The sequence below is a fragment of the Triticum aestivum genome, chromosome 2B (assembly GCF_018294505.1).
Source record: "Triticum aestivum cultivar Chinese Spring chromosome 2B, IWGSC CS RefSeq v2.1, whole genome shotgun sequence".
Classification (NCBI taxonomy): domain Eukaryota; kingdom Viridiplantae; phylum Streptophyta; class Magnoliopsida; order Poales; family Poaceae; genus Triticum; species Triticum aestivum.
The window spans coordinates 729,451,738-729,469,704 of record NC_057798.1 but is presented as its reverse complement, the minus strand read 5'-3'; positions in this window follow the sequence as shown (position 1 = coordinate 729,469,704).

Below are 17,967 nucleotides of genomic sequence, written 5' to 3'. Positions count from 1 at the left end.
ATGGAGCCAGCCGTCCCAACCCATGGTCAGCTTGTTCGATCACCTTTGATCATAGGGATCATCCTACTAGCATCCATCACGGCGGCTCAGCCGCATTGGTCTTAGACCCAATCATCAACGGATTCCACCTCACGCGAGTCCTTATGAACGGCGGCAGCAGCCTGAACCTGCTTTACCAGGACATAGTGTGCAAAATGGGCATCGATCCTTCAAGGATCAAGCCCACCAAAACCACCTTTAAAGGTGTAATTCCTGGAGTAGAGGCCCGTTGTACGGGCTCTATAACATTGGAAGTGGTCTTCGGATCTCCAGACAACTTCTGAGGCGAGGAGTTAATGTTTGATATTGTCCCTTTCTGTAGTGGTTACCACGCACTGCTCGGGAGAACCGCATTCGCTAGATTCAATGTGGTACCACACTATGCATACCTCAAGCTCAAGATGCCAGGCCCGCGCGGGGTCATAACAGTCAACGGAAACATGGACCGCTCTCTCCGTACAGAAGAGCATACTGCAGCCCTCGCGATAGAAGTACAATGCGGCCTCCTCCGGCAAACCACCAATCCGGCGACGACAACCTCAAGCACCGTCAAGCGAGTTCGGAGCACCCTGCCATAGGACCACCAGGCACGCCAAGAGCACGACTAGTAGTCTAGCCTCCGCTCAAAGCCCATCAAAGAAGCATTCGTGCTATGCGTACATAATTACGCACTTAAAATACCATGGGCACAGGCGGAGGCACATCAGTGGCTCAATCAACAGTGCGGTATCACCGCCACATACCTTCGTAACCTTTCCTTTCACCTTTCAGGACATTGCTTTAGTGCAGCCTCTCCAGAAGAGCCGGATTGTCAGACTTACATAGGAGAGAAAACCAAGGAGGCAACAGGCTTTGCACATAGAAGGAAATACCCAGGTGGAATCTATTTACGATCGTTATACCTGCTTTATCTATCTGTACGTAGCCTACCCCTAGACAGGGTATGTCAAATAATCCTATTTATCTCCGCTTAATGCATTCATTGTAAACATACGCTTAAACGTATTATTCATCAATGGGACATCATATATAGCGTCAACTTATTATTCTTATTTTAGCATTTTTTCTTACAAATGTCTATTTGATATTGCATCCGTACACCTTGGTACGTTCAGTTTGCCAGGGGCTTCTTATGGTGCCCCATAATACGGCAAGACAAGTCCGAACACTTGCAACAGTGCGGCACCCCGAACTTATAGCATTATATGCATCGGCTCCGAATCATGTCTTGGGTCTACAGTTGGGATAGCCCGGCTCCCTTGTTTTGGTGCCTTACGTTCCGTTATATTGGCTAAGGTAGCACATGGAGAACTACTGCGATTGTGTCCCGGTTCTTCCGGACAAGCACCTCAGTAGAGAAAGCCGAAAACTGACCGGCATGATGTGGCGAGAGCTGGTCGCTGTTCGAGAGGTCTTAAAATCTTTAAAGATTTTTCCGCTTTAGGCGATAATTCGGCTTCTTCAGATCTAGGCATATATAGCGCCCCAATTCGGCCTTCCGGATTCTAGGGGCTTCGCCGAAATTTAAAATTGTAGACTTCTATGGCTAAGTGACGGTTATAAAGCCGCATAGTCCGATTGCCTTGTTCGCTGCGCCGGACACCTCCTTAAGGGACCAAACATTTGGATAAAGAGTGTCCGGGTTTTCCACGAACACCCCAGTACTAGTTACATGGGGGCAGAATCCGACGACTAGCCTACTTTCAGAATTTTATAAACAGCCGCACAAAAGGTAATATTTTAAATAACAAAAGTGCTACATAGCACAAGTAACTTCGTCCTTAAATTACAAACATGATAGAAGTGAATTCATTCTAAAATTATGTCCTTGGTACATTCATCGGCCATGAGGCGAGCGCCCTTCATAACACCATCATAATACTTCTCCGGATAGTGATGCGCCTTGCCCTCCGGCGGCCCGTCCTTCACCAGCTTCTCCGCATCCAGCTTGCCCCAATGCACCTTCGCACGGGAAAAGGCCCGGCGGGCACCCTCAATGCAAACGGATCGCTTGATGACTTCCAATCGTGGATAGGCATTCACCATCCGCTTGATCAGGCCGAAGTAGCTAGTGGGCAGGGTCTCACCAGGCCACATCCGGACTATGAAATCCTTCATAGCCACTTTGCCCGCCCTGTGGAGTTCGACCAACTGCTTCAGTTGGTCACTCAGAGGCATTGGATGTTCGGCCCCAGCATACTGGGACCAGAACAGCTTCTCCATTAAGCTCCCCTCCTGAGCACGGTAGAACTCCACGGCATCTGATACGCTGTGTGGCAGATCTGCGAATGCCCTTGGAGAGCTCCGAACTCGGGTAAGTAAAAGAAACGCCTCCTCCACATGTTTGCTTTGCATAAAGAATTTCTTACCCGCCGCTATCTTTTTGGCCTCCTGGATTTCCTTCTGTGCCTTCTCGGCTTCGGCCTTGGCGTCTTTTATATTTTCAAGGGCCTTTGTAAGCTTGCCCTCTTTCGCCTTAAGCTCATGATCCAAGGCCTCGAACCTCTTGCCGAGATTCTGGAGCTCTTGTTGTACCTCTCCCACTCTCGCATCTTGCTTTTCGCGCTCTTTGCGTTCCAAGGCCGCCTTGTGTTCGGCCTCGGACATCACTTTCTTGAGAGATGCCACTTCGGTGGTGGCCTCTGTTACCAAATCATGATGCTTCGTCGTTAGAATAACCAATTTTATCTATCCTTCATTATATGAGAGAGGGGAATCATTCACCTTTGCTCTCTTCGAGCTGCCTCCTCATGAGGACACCAGCGGCAAGCAGCACAGCCTGTTTATTCACATTCAAACTTCTTGTTAGACTCCTGCAGATTATAATTGACCCTCCATTTGGTCTTTCTTTCCGAACACCAAACAGAGTATCAGGGGCTACTACCTATCGGGTGGTAATTTCACACATTTTTATTACTTACCTCAAAGCCTGTTAGGACGCTGGTGCAAGCTTCCTTAGTCTGCTTTTGGCGGACAAAACCTTCTGAATCACCGCACTCATAAGAGTACGGTGCTCTTCATCCATGGAAGCGCCCCAAAGCGCTTCCAGCAGACAATCCGGCGCCTCGGGCGTAGCAGAAGTCCTCGGCACAGACGGCTCGCCCTCCTTAACGAGGGGTTGTCCGCCTGAGTCCAGAACCACGGGAGGTCCCGGAACAGTGTTTGCATGAGAGTCCAGCTTACTGCGGCTCTCATCAACTTGATCCGCGGGGATCTTGAACCCCGCGTTTCCGATGTTTGGAATGCCGCCTTGGGGCGCCTCTTGATCCACCTCCCCCCGCTCTGGGAGCCTTTGGGACAACACCTCCATGTCATCCGCAGGCTGAGGAGTAGTGGCCTTCGGAAGTGAGTTCATTGCCGAATCACTCAAGGACCCGTCTGAAGACGACACCTCGGGATGGACCCTGGCCGGACTGCATACAAGTTCGGTGTTATAACAAAACTATGAAGCAAAATTACGATAGAGTGCGGATACTTACGATCGCACTAGGGGCTTCTTCCTGGGAAGCCACCCCTCCTCGCTATCAGCGGCGGTGGCGGAGTAGTCCGGAAGGGACGCTTTTCCCTTCTTGGACGTCCCAGCCTCCCCCTTTGGGGCGGCCTTCCTCTTTTTCTCCCCCCCCCCAATGCGGGGAGGTGGAGTTTCTTCTTGTTTCCCCCTGCCTCCACGGGAGGAATCTGCCTCGTCATCATCAAACGACGAGGATATGATGGCCTTGCACCGGGGGCCTCTCCTAGCCCCTGGTCCGCCCTCTCAGGCCCCCCGTCCTCTTCGGATGGGGCGGCCTCCTCTTCTTCTTCTTCCCCTTCGTGGGAGGAGTGTGCCTCGTCATCTTCAAACGAGGCTTCTGGCGTGACCTTACGCCGGAGACCCTTACGGATCCCCGGGGCCTTCTTTCCATCCTTCTTCTCCGGCACCTTGTAGGGTGCCGGGACCAGCATCTCCGTCAGGAGAGCATCAGCCAGGTCTTCTGGTAGCGGAGCCGGACAGTCAATCTGCTCCGCTATCGCCACGTAATCCTGAACAAATATGCACAATTACTTGAGGCTCCCCACAAATATGTTGGGAAGAACTGAATCCGGTGGTAGCCTGAAAACTCACCTGATTAGGGGGCCGCGCAGCATGGAGCCCACGGTCCTCGGATGTGGGAGGAGGTACTTCGGAGGCCTTGAACAATGCCTTCCACGCGTCTTCATGCTTCATGCCGTAGAGGCTCTGAAGCGTCCGGTGTTCGGCCGGAACGAACTCCCACAGATTGAATGCCCGTCTTTGGCACGACAGAATCCGGCGAACGAGCATGACCTGGATCACGTTGACAAGTTTGATGTTCTTGTCTTTCATGCTCTTGATGCAGTTTTGGAGCCCGGTCAGCTTTGTAGATTCGCCCCAGGACATGCCCTTCTTTTCCCAGGAGGTGAGCCGCATGGGGGTTCCGGATCAAAATTCGGGGGCCGCCGCCCAGTTGGCGTCGCGCGGCTCGGTGATGTAGAACCACCCCGAAGCCTAGTAACATTGGCCATCTTGCCCACCATGGCTCCTCCGCACTCCGCTTGCTAGACGCTTATGATCTTCGGCTTCACGCAGAAGATTTGCAGCCACAAGCTGAAATGGGGCTAGATGCGGAGGAAGGCCTCGCATATGACAATGAACGCCGAGATGTTGAGGATGAAGTTCGGGGCTAGATCATGGAAATCTAGCCCGTAGTAGAACATGAGCACGCGGACGAAAGGGTGCAGTGGAAACCCCAGTCCACGGACGAAGTGGGTGAGAAACACGACCCTCTCGTGGGGTCCCGGAGTTGGAGTGACCTGCCCGTTGTCCGGTAGCCGGTGTGCTATGTCTGCGGCCAAGTATCCGGCCGCCCGAAGATTCACGATGTGCTTCTCCTTCACGGTGGAGGCCACCCACTTGCCTCCTGCTCCGGACATGTCTAGCTGTGCGGAGAAGATTTGGACTAGGGCGCTGGAGCTCGGGGAGGTAAGGATGAGCGAAGGAGGAAGAGGGCGTGGGTGAAAATGAGGGTCCTTTATCCCTTTATAGAGGCCATGAAAGTGGTGCGCCTCCCCACTAACCCGTTGAGAATTGCTTACTTCCCAAGCGCCACGATTGATGGCACGGTGGGATTACCCATACCCGTATTGATGAGAATCCCGTGATAAGGGGACACGATCTCTGCTTTGACAAGACTTGTTGAGGAAACTGCCTCGCAATACGCGCTATGGCTGGTTGTGGGAAAAGGTTCGAATAATGACCTGACCGTAATGACATATGACGTCGTCTAAAAAGTTGCCAGCTGAAGTATTATTCTCTCTATGGTGGTATGTGAAGATCATTTTGCAGATCCGGACACGGTCTACTTGTTCGATAATAACCTTGGAGTGTTCAAAAGGAGGAACCCGCCTTGCAATGCCGAAGACAAGACTGCGCGCCGGACTCATCGTCATTGAAGCATGGTTCAGGGGCTACTGAGGGAGTCCTGGATTAGGGGGTATCCGGACAGCCAGACTATATACATCGTCCGGACTATTGAAGGGTGAAGATACAAGATTCAAGACTCTGGCCCGTGTCCGGATGGGACTCTCCTTTGCGTGGAAGACAAGCTTGGCGATCCGGATATTATATTTCCTTCCTTGTAACCGACTCCATGTAAACCCTAGCCCTCTCCGGTGTCTATATAAACCGGAGAGGATGGTCCTTAGAAGGCCGATCACAATTACAATCATACCATCATAGGCTAGCTCTTAGGGTTTAGCCTCTACGATCTCGAGGTAGATCTACTCTTGTACAACTCATATCTTCAATATTAATCAAGCGAGAAGTAGGGTTTTACCTCCATCGAGAGGGCACGAACCTGGGTAAACATTGTGTCCCTTGCTTCCTGTTACCATCAGCCTAAGACGCACAGATCGGGACCCCCTACCCGAGATCCGCCGGTTTTGACAACGACACAAGGGCTTCGTTATCACCACCTTTCCCACGTCCACCTTCTGGCCTTTGATCAAGTAGAGTACGGTGCACAGGGTTTCGTCGGCCTGCAAACACATGTCTACGGCGTAAAACATCCGAAAGGCAACGAAAATGGAATATTCACTAGAAAAAAAATACACTTCCGTGATGATACGTGTTTGTCACATCAGGTTACGTTTTCTGTCATGCTTGTACATCCATGACGATTTTATGACAGAATCAAGATAGTCATACCTGTGCTGTCGTAGAAGTGTTCCATGACATTACCAAAATTATCATCACGGAAGTGTCCACTTCCATGACGATAAATCGCGCGTCACAGAAGTGCTTTCGTCAAGAGTGACCGACACGTGGCATCCACCGTGACGGAACACCATTAAGCTATCAGGTCCGGTTTTGGATCCGATAACCCGTTAACAGCCCCGACCAATGGGGATTTTCCACGTGTAAAATCATCATTGGCTGGAGGAAACACGTGTCGGCTCACCGTTGGGACAGATGTCATCCCCTCATTGGACAGAAGGCGCCTATGATACCTTGACACGTGGCATGGCCCAACAGAGGCCCATTCCTATGAAAAGGCCGGCCCATTTGACTTGGTCAAAAGGTGGTGGGCCGGCCCATGGAAAGCCTATTAACGGCATGTTCGCATATAGCCCATTTACAGCCCACTAACACAAGGCCCGTTACGACCTATCCAAATTAGGCCTAGTAGCGTCATCTGGGCCGTCCAATATGATTCCAGGCCGTTTTAACTTCTGGCCCATGTATGGCCCATGACGTCTTTCATCCCATATGAGGCCCTTTGTAACTCTTGGCCCTTTAATGGCCTGTGGTGAAACTGGCCCGTAATGAACAGTGTATCACTTTATACCCATTAATGGCCCATGGTGAAACTAGCCCGTAATGAACAGTGTATCACTTTATACCCATTAACGACCCGTTATTCCGTTGGGCCGTTTCCAACCCATGTTATCTTTCGGTCTTCTCAGGGCCCATTTATTCTTGGGCTCATTTCCAGCATTCGTTTACTTACGGCCCGTTACTATCATTTTCTGCTTGTGGGCCAAATTCAGCCCGAGGTTATAGTTGGCCCGTTCGTGGCCCGTTAATACATTGGGCCGTTTTCATAGCGTCATCAAATATGGCTGATTAACGATGGCCCATTATGGTCGGCCCATGAACGAACGATTCCAACTCTATCCCGTTTATGGCCATAAAGCGGTCTGTTATTGGCCCATGTTTGGCCAACCGATCATACGGCCTGTAGAAGGCCCATTGATGATACGGCCCGTAAAAGGCCCATTGTGTCTATGAACCGTATAAGGCCCATTATTTCTATGACCCGTAGAAGGCCCATTGTTTCTATGGACCTTTGGAGGGCCATGGTAACTATAGTAAATATGTAGCCCATGGTTATTGTGGCCTAGTTTAAAAAAATAGGTTATTGCGGCCACTAGCAAACCACGGGAAAAGAACTGCACTGACTACAAGCAAAGAAATAAACAAGACAATAAGAAAATAAATAAGCAAGCAATTTATGCTAGGCTATCACGGCTATTACACATATTACATCCACTGGGCATCAAAGTTTGCCACCAATGCAAATATAGGGAACAAAGCAGCATATAAACGCCGCAGCAAAACAAGTCCAGAACTGAAACCACTTCAGAAGAGCTCAAGAAACAATATCCTGGGTACCCATAATGCCGACAAGATGCTTAGCAAGCTTATTAACTTTCTCTTGTTTGGCGCTTAAATCCTCCAGCACTTGCTGTTGCACCAGAAAGTGTGCATCTGAATTCTGCAGGGACTTCCTGAGTCCTTCGTCTTCCTATCGCATAACTTCTGATCGATGTCTTTCAACTTGAAGTTGAGACTCAAGAAGCCGAACTGATTCAGGCAACAAGTTCGAAGAGCTGGTGCCAGCAGTAGTAGCCAGTAACTCAAACACTACATCAAGACAGGACTTTGGGGTTGTCTCAGTGTCTTCAATATAGTTTTTATCAGCTTTGTTGGAGACCAACATGGATGTCTCACTATCTTGAACCTTATCTACATTACTTCCTTTACCATTGCATAGCGGGGTACTCTTCTCCAATATTTTATCCACGTTCTAAAAGAGAAACAAACAAACACATCACAGGTTTACAGTGTAGTATATGAAACTCATTTTGGTAAACCAGTTCAGTAGTAAGGTGGACAGGATAACAACATGAAACAAAAATATATCTATGTAGTATGGTCACTATATGGTCTATATCATTCTAGTTTATGTTGCCAAATCAAGATAGATACAGTTCGAATCATAACTATTTAAGACAAAGCAACATAGACAAAATATAAGTGTGGGAAACTACATAGCAATAACAACACTTGTAATAGGTGAACACGACGATAATGTAGGATGTCATCATATTAAGTGATGCATAACGTAAGCAGACACGGAAGAGTGCGACCTCTCTTGCGGACCCGTCTAGTCCTCAAGGTCATCTGCTCAGTTGATGATGGTAATGCAGTTGTCGTGGCTGCCGATGGAGGGGGAGAAGATCTGAGGCGGCGAAAGACAGTTTGGAGAGCGGATCCCTGCTGTGGTGAACCCTTCCGTCGCTAGAGCAGCTGAGCTGGGGTGGAACACAGTGCCGCAGGAGCAGGACAAACCACACAAGGTTTTCTTTGACACATATCTGCAATAGAAGTGATTGTGTAAGGGCTTATTTGAATTTGAGGATTCTAACAATGTAGGGATAGGAAATAGACAGGAATATGATAGGAATGCATGTGCAAAACAGAGAATTTAAAAACACATGATTTCTGCCAATCTGGGTATTTGATTCACAAGAATTGGAAGATCACATGATGCAAAGAAGCATGGTGAGATTAAGTCAAACCACAAGAAAATGTAAGGTTATAATGCTATTATGCTACTATCGCTTAGTCTTGTGCTCCATGAATAGGAATATGAAAAGGAGGACAAGTGGAAATTAGAATTCCTACGGCTTTTCTTTCAAGGAGACACTAAAGGAACAAATCCTACAGTTTTCCTTTGCTCCATTCCTTTGCACCAAATTCATGAAAAGTAGTACCATAGGAAACTTTCCAATTCCTATGTTTTTCATTCACTTTTCCTTTCAAACACCGGCGATTCTAGTAGGCAGGCTTGAGCAAGGAAAATCCTACACTAAAAAAATGTTTTTGTGCTACTTCTATTACTTTGGACCCAGGCCACTGCCCTACTAGCTCAACTCTCGGGCCCATCGACAAATGCACAGCTCAAACGCGCAGAGATAAATAATGATGATGTTCAAGAGAGTCCATCACGGATAGCTAAGTTGCCTGATACCTCACTACTTGTCATATAGTAGGATAAAATAATCGTATTTCACGTTTCTACGTGTGCTCAGTGGACAATATATAACATGTAGAGTAAAAAAGAGATGCAACAAGTGTACAACCTCTTTGGCGAAGCCATGTCGATCTAAGCGTGATTGGGTTGGCCGGTGAGGATGCTCCGGCTGACTTGGCCTTCGGAGGAGGGGAAGAAGATCTTAGGCGTCTGGAGATGGAGCCTGAGGTACTGCTCGGCTGTGATGGATGTTTCATCGTTGGAGCAGCTCCGGTGAGTTGTACGACGCCGAGGCTGAAGCAGGACAAGAGAGACAATGTTAACCTAAGTGGAATTCTAATAGCATCTCCAATATATGATGTAAAATACATAACCACAAAGTGCTAGATGTAAAATACATCAGCCGCTCATCTCTGAACTTAACTGTCGAAACTGAATTTAACTATCGAAACTGAACTTAAGTGTCGAAACTGAATTTTGCTGTCAAAACTGTATTATACTGTCGAAACTGAACGCACTAGTGGTGAGGCTACACGTCAGTTGACTAACCTTTTCATCTCTGGTCAGTCGATTTTGCAGCCGTTGGATACGAAATCAAGGGTCTGCAGTTCATCACCGGCCAAACACCCCTGAGCCGCCAGCCACCACCGGCCAAACAGCCATGCCCCGCCGCCCGCGGCGGGCGGTGCGCCACCCCGCCCGCCCCGAAAAAACTCCCCACCGCCGGTCCACCGCCGCCCCGGCTATCCCTCTAGCCCTCCCCCTTGTGCCGAGCTTTTTCTCCGACAGTCCCCACGCCACCGCCCCACCACCGCCGGCGACCACCGCCCCCACCTTGATGTGGAGCATCCTTCGGTCATCCCCATGGACCTTCCATCGACTATCCAAGCTTCTAGTGGACCCATGACAAGAGCAAGAGCTCGTGCTATTCAATCCGAGGTGACATCCCTCCTACTTGAGTCCCCCTTTTCTTCCAGTGAGACATGGCTACTGCCTAAGTCCGAGATGCTATGCGTGATCAGGTACAACACTCAAGCCACGGAGCCAGGAGCTGAAGAAGAAGAGACACGCGTCAACTCTCTGAAGAGCCCGAAACTTCCGGCCAAAGCCCGGAACTTCCGGTCCCCGGAACATCCGGCCCACCCGGAGCTTCCGGCCTCCTGCGACATCGACTAGCCCGGGCGTGCCAACTCTCTGGTTAGCCCAGAACCTGCCCAGAACCTGGCCCGAACCTTCCATCATGTCCGGACCTTCCGGCCCCCAGACGCTAGCCCAGCTCCACCCGCACCAACTCTCGGCTTAGGCCAGACCTTGCCCGGAACCTTCGGCGCCCGGAACTTCTGGCCTAGCCCAGAACTTCCGGCCCTGCCTGCGCGCAGCCACTTGGGCCGAGGCCCGTGTACCCTTTCTCCCTGTAAACTATATATACTCTTCTCCTACCTACCTTTTAAGGTTAGCATTGTGATAGCTCATCTTGAGATAGAGCATAGCTCATCCGTACCAGACCTACTCCACGTGAGGGACCGTGCCTCCTTGGAGAAGATCCATTCGGATTCAAGGCCTCCATCCGGAGAAGACAATCAGGACCTCCTCACGGAGAAGAACGATTACTCTTGTATCTTCCCTTTGTTGATTTTGAATCTTGTGCTACCTTATGTGTTCAGTGATCTAGCCCTTGTGTGATCGATTACTTGTCGGTTGAGTGATTCTCTCGTTTGTCCCCATGATTTCCCTTGTGTTCTTCCACGCGTTTTTCGTGTTTCTTCATAGGATCCACTCCAAACGTGAAAGATCGTACCCTTAGGGTTCCGCCCTACATGATCTTGGTATTAGAGCCAGGTTGATCACATTTTTGGAGCCCCTACCCCATGTTTTCTAGCTTGATTTTGTTGTTTTCGTCCTAAATCTGAAAATCCCCACCAAAAATAGCCCCAAATTTTTTTGTGATTTGTTGGTGTGATGAAGTTTTGTTGGATTTGATCCGTGGATCTGCTTTGCTTCGAGTGGATCTAGCTTGCCTACCCTTCTTCCCCCCTATTTTCTCCTTTTCCCCCTTCGGATTTGGGTTTTTCATCAGGTTTTTCTGCCCAAATCCACGATCCCCAAGTCTCTGTTCTTGGCAGATTCCCGACCACCGGGACTTCCGGCCTAGCTCGGAACTTCCGCCCCCCGGACCTTCCGGCTATCCCCGGAACCTCCGGACCTCGGACCTTCCGTCTTGCCCGAAACTTCTGGCCTAGACAAAAAGGTTGCGCATCTTCGACGACTCCCGCTACTTCGGCAACTCCGACCACGGGGCAGCGGCATCTTTGCCAACGTACTGAAGACTGTGCACTACGACACCATCTCCATTCGCATCGGTTTGGAACCTTCAACCATAAGCAAGGACGGTAATCTCGACGACATCTTTGTCAAAACCTTGCCATTGCATTGATAAACATCATAGCCCATCTTTTGCGTTGCTTACCCATCGAGACTAGCCATTGAGTATTGCCGGCAACGTGACTTGTGCACATTAGTGATCATACTCCATAGCATACATACCATACCATAGTGGTGCATATCTTGCCATCAACTTTTGTGTCACAAAGTTGTCATAGCATACACAATTATTATCTTGGTTCATGAAGTTTTGCCTAAGAAAAGAGTTCAAAAGTGAAAGAGCCTCCCAAGCTTTTAAGCAAAGAGGAAAGATAAGCAAAGAGCTTATAAGCAAGAACCATAGCATCATACTACATTAAGATTGTCATACTCGATCATCTTGGATCATATCACCGAAATACCATACATATAGCATACTTGGGATAGAGGTCATTGCATTTTTGCTTAGTAGGTTGTGCACCAGCTCCGTATCCGCCTATTGTGCAATCGTGCTAGCGTCTCTCTAGTATTGTGCAACAAGAGCATTTTCGTGGATTCCACATTTTGGCTCACTTTTGGTTTGCACAATCCCACTTATCTATTTGCGTGTGTGTTTCCGTGTACCTCTACTTGCTTGGTCTACTTGTTGCATTTGCAAATTTGCGAATCTTTTCCAACATTATTGAAGCTCACTTACAATTGCACAAAATTTTGTGCCACCATCCTAACCAAGCTCCACCATAAGCTTTTACTTGTGTAGGTGTGAGAACCGACAAGGATTGGTACCAATAGTGCTATTTCATTGTCCGCATTTGAGTGAACTTGATTCATCATCAACATCGGTCAAGGTACATTGGTATAAGTTCTTCTCTTTCTACCACTCACATTTTGCTTGGAATGATGGATAGGCCGAGTACTTCTACCAACCCAGTCTTCATCGAGCAAGACAATGACATGTCATCATACGTCACCAAGAGCCACCTCTTTGGTGCACAACGAGCGTTGCATCAAGAGCAACAAAGCTATGAACGAACGCATCGACAACCTCGCATTTTGGAAATCCTACGAATCCAAGAGGCCCTAGATTTTTTATAAAAACTAATTGATTTTGAATGAGATGAACTATAAGAATTAAACGAAGGTCTACATCAGGAAAATATGACTCAGAGCTTACATGCTATAGTGTGGTATTTATTCATAATTTGGTTGCAAAATCTAATGCGTGCAATGCACGTGTACCTTACTAGTACTTCGAGTATGTGCAAAACACGTAAATTAGAATTCCAATGGCACGCTACATAGTGTCTCTCTTATAGTTCATGAAGCCACGTGTCACATGTGGAGGCATTGTCGCGACCTTCTTGTGTGGATTGATCACAGTGACGTGCTGCTAGTTCCAGAAGAATGTACTCGTCCTCCCTGAGCCATACTGGCGGTACATGCATGAAGCAAAGATGTGCACGCACGCCACACACGCACTCATTCCCTCACACGCACACGCGGGTACACAGGCGGACGCAACTTTGTACCAAGATCCACCCCATGTGATAATTTGACGCATGTAAAGTCGTTCACTTCATTGGTGGTCAATTAATACAGCGCATGCAAATTGAGTGGACGTGAGGGAGGAAGAAAGACTTTCCTACTCCACTGCGCGCATGCGAGTAGTTAAATCATGGGTTGCTAGTGGTACTTCCATTGGTCTACTTGAAATTTATGTTCCACTAAACTCATCGGGAGCCGTTTCGGGCCTCGAAACCAAAACCATCAATTAATCTTTACCTTGTTCCCATCACATTCGAAAGTACTAGTGCTACAATTAGGTGCAAGCCTGCTCACACCTACTAGTACGTACCAAACCTGAACATCTTCCCACTATGCAGGTATTAGTACTAGTGCTAGTACTTAGGTTATAAAAAGGGGAACTACCTAACTAAAAATTACTCTACCTTTCCTCCTCATAAGTTCTTCTTCTTCGTCCGTCCTTGCCATGGACGGTGAGCAGAGCTCTAGTTCGAGAACTACTCATAACAAGGGAGTGGCAACCAAGGCTGCGGAAAAAAGAGAGGGCTCACCGCCATGCAGAGACCTCGAAAGATCTCCCACGGGGCAGGTGATGGTTCCCAGGAGCGCCCTAGCCGCGGAGGCGAACATGTCGAGCCGGCGGCGCTGGAGTCGTTATCCCTCGACGGCATGCCCGATCAGCTCTATAAACACCTCAATAAGCAGAAGGAGTTCATCCACGGCTTGGTGGAGCTACTGAAGGAGAGCCTCGACGACATGCCCGCTGAGCTCAATAAGTAGGGGGAGTTGACTGCCAGCCTGGTGATGCTGCTGAAGAAGAGCATTGCCTCGGAGATGAAGACGACCGGCGAAATCTTGCAACTTCAGGAGGACAAGGCGAAGCTCTGCCATGAGCTCGACCTGTTGAAGGAGAAGAACACCGGCTGGAAGAAGCTGCATGAGAATAGTAGTTCCTCGATGAAGATGCTGCAGACCCTCGTCATGGAACAGAAGGAGGAGTTGGCGAAGCTCCGCATCGAGCACCCGGCTGCTGTCAAGGTACGTAATGTGGCCGTGGAAAAGATGATGAAGGCTCACATCGAGAAATCCCGCGTCATGGACATAATGAAGAAGATGGCGGAGGAGAGGCGCAAGGAGATGGAGGTCGTGGAGATGATGAAGAAGCAGTTACGACTCCGCGGCGAATTATATCATTTGGGGTGATAATCTTCCTTCTTCTTTTGCTCCTGTGTTTCATCTTTTGTTCGGATGTTTCGCCGCACGTGTCACGTTCTCTGCGAGGCATGAATAAAACAATGCTAACAATGAGATGACTAGCAAATTAGTTCATTTTTATCTCCATATGGCATTGGGCTGCCATGTTTCGTGCTCCTTCGTCGTAGTACTACTCCAGTGGAAAACTTGAGTATACCACACGGTTCTTTGCTCCTCCTCAGGTCGTCGGCACATTTATAGGAGCAGTCAAATCACAAGGCCCCGCCTTCCAATAGTAATGAGCCATCAAATCACAAAGGCCCTCGCCTCTCGTGAAACCGACCAAGCTAGACTTCCCCGCCCTCTAGCCTTTTAAAAAATGTATACTTTTGTACAGTAGTAGTATCGATGGATTGCGCCATGGAGCAAAACTTGAAATTAAAAAAAGGTGGTACTCCCTCTGGTTTTATTTAGTTCTCATATTAGCTTTGGTCAAAGTCAAGCTTTACAAACTTTGACCAAGTTTATTAACAAAAAAATTAATATATACAATAACAAACCAACAACATTAGATTTATTGTTGAATGTACTTTTACATCGTATAGATTTATTATGGTAAATGTCTATATTGTTTTCTATAAACTTGGTCAAAGTTTACTACGTTTGACTTCAGTCAACTCTAATATACAGAGTAAATAAGACGGAGGGAGTATATATAGAGAGCGCTAGTCGCCAAATTATGCATATAGTACTATTAAAAAAGCTAGTACGTGCTTAAATGGGGTGCTAAATTCTATTAAAGAAATTAACAAACCTATTTAATTCTTGGGTTCTTATTATTTATGCCACTAGTTGTGTATCACTACTCAGTTTTGCCACTAGAAGTTACAACTACTCAAAAATGACATCGATCCGTGAGATGCCTGCTCAAAAATGCAATTAGATATCTCAAAAATGACATCGTTAAGTTAGATGTTTGCTCAAAAATGACATTAGGCATTGTTATTTTCATGTCAAGCCCGTTGACCATGTTACATGACAAAAATAAGCCGATTCTCACAATGATAAGTGTGGCCCCACTTGTCAGGAGTAACCAAGCGAATAATTTTACAGGAAAATAAGAACGTTGTTGGGATCAAGTAGGCCCCACACTTTATTTTACTGTAGTGAGATAGAGGGAGAGCCGGCATGTTGGGCCATCGATATTTTTGTCATTATAACATGGCAAAAGAGATTTTGAGTCACAATAATGGTGTCCAGCACAACCCACCCCTCAAATAAAACTAAGCACCCTGGAATTCTTTGACAATACTAAGCACCCTGAAATTCTTTGACAACTAAATTGTTGGCTATATGATGTTGGCTATATATATTGTACGTATATAATGTGAAGAAATGAGTGGTAGTACTATACCAACTAAAAGATGAAATGTAAGAAATACTAGTATGTACATACTGAAGAGTTAATGTAACGAGAAGAAACATAACATAGTTCTGTTGGGGGCTCAGCACAGCACACCCCTCAAATTAAACTAAGCACACCTGAAATTAAACTATGCAACTAGTCTGGTAGACACTGTCGTGGTCCTAAGACCGACAATAGAAAGGGGGGTAGGTATGGAGAGGCAGGATCTCATCTATGGTGAAGGTGTACACACGAGGTTTACGAGTTCAGGCCCTTCTCAGTAGAAGTAACAACCCTACGTCTCAGTGCCCGGAGGCGGTCGATTGGATTATGTGTGTGGTATTACAGAGGGTGCGAACCCTTGTGCCAGAGGAGGGGGGTGGCTTATATAGAGTACGCCAGGACCTCCATAGCCCTCCATTACAAGGGACTTAATGTACATAAAGTAGGGGCGTTACTGGTAACGCCAGCCTTAAGTGCTGTTAATGACCTTAAAGACTACGGAGTGAATGCCTGCCCGTTGCCACGCTGAGTGACTCCTGGTCTTCGGTAGGTCGAGTGATTCTCTGGATGGTCGAGTGACGATAGAAAGGAGGACTCCCGAGTGACATGACTGTTGAGTGGATTGCACTCGACATCTTCGACTGGGGGCCCCTTGCCATCTCTTGGACTTCTTATCTTCTAGGGTAGTGACCTTGGGTAGGACATATAGGTTAGGCCTATGACCCTACCCCAGGTCCGTATCCTCGTCAGTAGCCCCTGAATGGATTAATCTTTGATTGGAAAGTAGGTTGAAGTTCAAGTTGTTCTGAGCTTTGCACCTTCGCGAGTGTTTTCTGCAAGATTGAAAACTCATGTTGGTACTTCAGCGTCGACTCAGCCGCCTTGATCCATTCAGTGAGTTGTCGACTGAACTTGTGACATCATGTGCCAAGTGCTGTATTAGAGTGCGGGATCTTGGGCGAGATTGACTGTTGTGTATCTCGGATTTCGCGGGATACGAAATTTTGGGGAAGCGCGTGGGACGGAGAGCGCCGAAGCGGGCGGAACGGATAAACAGTGATGCCTCGATTTCCGTGCCTCCTTTTTCGCCACGTACGTTGTGCGCGACTGTTGCGGGATTTGACAGGATTGCCTGGCCCCACGCGTTAGTCACTCGGAAGCAACTCTTTATAAGGCGACGGGGCTGAGGCGTCTGCACTGTGCACGCCTGTTCCTCCTTCTTTTTCCTCCGCCTCTCCACTGCGCCCAGCTCTTCCGCTCTCGATGCTGCTGCTCTACCGCCATGGTGAAGGACAAGACGGTGGCGCTAGAGCGTGCAAACAAGGCGACGGGGGCGGCGAAAGGCAATAAGCAGAACCGTGGGCCGTCATCGCGCGCGGGGCTGCCACCGGGCTGGATCAGGGCGATTGGATCCGGTCTTCCGTCTGGCAAGAAGATTTGGTTGAGCTGGCGGAGTTCGGGATAATCGCCAAGGGAGCGGCGAGTCTGCCGGAGGGGGAGATGGAACCGCAACCTCAACCGGGTGAGTGTGTACTGCTCGCCACTCACGTCGACCATTTTTTTTGCTCCCTTCGCATCCTTTCTTCCGTGGATTCCTGAATTTCTTTGGTGCTCAACTCCACCAGTTTTTCCCAACACTATCACGTATCTGGCCGCATTCATATAGATGTGTGAGAACTTCTTAGGGTGTCGACCGCACTGGGGTCTTTTCAAACATATCTTCACCATCCACTCACAGTCGGTCAAAAAAGCAAAGTCGAGTGACTCAAAAACCCATGTCATCCAGATGTGTGGGGGTTTGGGTATAGCCTAGGAGTGCCTTCCCTCCTATGACTCTTCCTGAATCTGTTAGAGGCTGGCAGTCAACCTGGTTCTACTGCCAGGACGTCGTGGCTCCGGGCCAGTCAACTGGTCTTCCTCACTTCACATTCGACCGTGTCTAGACCCCTGCCCCACTGAAAGTGACTGCTGCTGAGAGCGTGGAGACGAAGATGTTGGTGGAGAAAGTGGTCCAACTTATCAATGAGGGTTTTACCGGCCTAGACCTACTGGAAGTGTTCCTTAGTCGACGCATCCAGCCTCTTCAGGCCCGCGATCATCCTATGTGGTTGTACTCCGGGCCTGACG